The following is a 2090-nucleotide window of genomic DNA, read 5'->3' as shown; positions in this document are numbered from 1 at the left end:
CCACTTTCCTCTGTCTTATTATTGCCATTGCCCGTATCTGTCATTGCAACAACTAATGCTGCTTCCTCAATTCATAAGTTGGTACATGGCCTTTCTCCTTGGGACACATATTCCTCCATCTTAGATAAACTAGGGGAATTACTAAAGCTAACAAAGGTATAATCACAACATCTGGCCTTTGCTTTATCATTATATCTAGTGTTATTGTCCCTGTTGTTATTGTTATTATTATTGTACCTAGAGTTATAGTAGGTGTTTCTCCTATTGTTGTTACAGTTGCCAAAATTTATTTGTGACTTATATCTACAATCCCTAACAATGTGCCCAAAGAAAACACCATTTGACAGAGTTATTGTTGTTGTTATTATTATAGGAGGATTGCCTAGGCCTACTTTGGCTTCTCTGATTATAGGACATCAGAGCCATGTTCTTTATCTCCTCTATCTCTTTGGCCTTTTATGACTCCTTTAACTTCCTTTTTAGCTCTGCAATTTCCTTATCCTTCTCTGAGGCCTTAGATTGTTTAGGCTCATTATCCCTGGATTCATGCACATAGGCTGCAGTCTTCCTTAGTTTCTCAATGGGCATGGTCTCCCATTGTGGGCAATGCAACTTGAAGTAGGATTGGATATGATTTACACTACCCTTCACGAACTGATGCCTGACATGCTGGATGTTATCTTCAGCAGTCATGTTCCCTGAATCCTACAATGGTTTCTCCTGCCTCTAAGAGCCTGTGTAGGAATAGGTTTGGGTGTTCTTCTTCCCCTTGCCTAAGTTTCTGGAAGGACCCCCATGCATTAAAGCGCCTTGCATGGAACCTCATCGCCTCGGCCAAATCTTCTCTGCACCTTTTAAGGTATGCCATGTTGGCATAGGAGGAAAGTTCTAGATCCTGGTGCTGCTCAGGCCACAAGGCTAAGTTGGGGTTGCTCCTAGACTTGGTGATGAACTTTGCCTTTTCACTAGGGGTATAAAGTTCAGTTAGTGTTTCCCACCCAGGTCAATGCAAGTTGAAATAGGTTTTAATTGGGAGGTTACTGCCTTTGACGAACCGCCTCCTGATATTTTGGAGGTAATCCTCATTTAAATGTTGGAAATCAAGGATGTTCTCTCCTGCTTCAACTAGCCTGTCCAGATAGATGCTTGGATGTTCCTCTGCCTCCTGCTTTAACTTTTCAAAAGGTCTTCAGCAATCTGGTCTCTTTGTATGACACTTCATGGCTACTTTGGGGTCTTCTCTGCACCTTCTTAAGTATGACATGTTCCTGATGTTTTGAGATCTTCGAATTCCTGGGGCCATGAGGTCAGACTGGGGTTACTCCTAGTCTCCCAATAAACTGAGTCTTCTCGGAAAGTGTAAATAGCTCCCCAAGAAGAATCTTAATGTTCCGAAATGTGGGGTTGTACAATCTTACTGCCCTTTTGAACTCTTTTATACATTTGAACAGATTGAGGAAGAAATGGGCATTCTGAGTTTTAAGCTGTATAGAGAGCCAGCTCTATATGGTAGGGGTCCTGAGTGGCATTTTGTGGCATCAGATTGTTAAGACAGGAAAAAGAAAATGAGAACAACCAGACTAGTGGCTAGCCCATGCTGATCTAACCTCTATGGGCTTTGGAATTTATTTTATACTGGTTTCAAACAAAGAACACAAAGAAAGAGTCACAGCTGTGAAAGGGTTACAAATCATACACAACCCATTAAAATCTAAAAAGTAGAGATATAGGTACAAGGACAAGGGCCAAATTCCAACCACCAATTAGTAGGGGTTAATTCTGGGAGCAGAAATATATTTCATGGAGATGTTTACTAATTGAGTCCTGTCTTCCTGATTTACAGATCTGGACCTGGTCAGATAAAGTCTGGACTAGATTGTCTGTTGTAAGAGGGAGATTTTAGATATTTTATAGATATATATTTTAAGTGTGGCTGCCAGGAATCAACAATTCAGATTGATTCCATAATTAAAATAGATCCAAGTCAGGATCGGGTTTAAGGTAGTTTATTTACAATTAGGAAGGTAAAAGGTAGGGAAATAGAGAGAGGGAGAGGCTAGTCCAGGCCTGGACAGAGAGAGAGGGTTAAA

This window comes from Gracilinanus agilis, chromosome 3 (assembly GCF_016433145.1).
Source record: "Gracilinanus agilis isolate LMUSP501 chromosome 3, AgileGrace, whole genome shotgun sequence".
In the NCBI taxonomy this organism is placed as follows: domain Eukaryota; kingdom Metazoa; phylum Chordata; class Mammalia; order Didelphimorphia; family Didelphidae; genus Gracilinanus; species Gracilinanus agilis.
Note: the sequence above shows the minus strand (reverse complement) of the source record.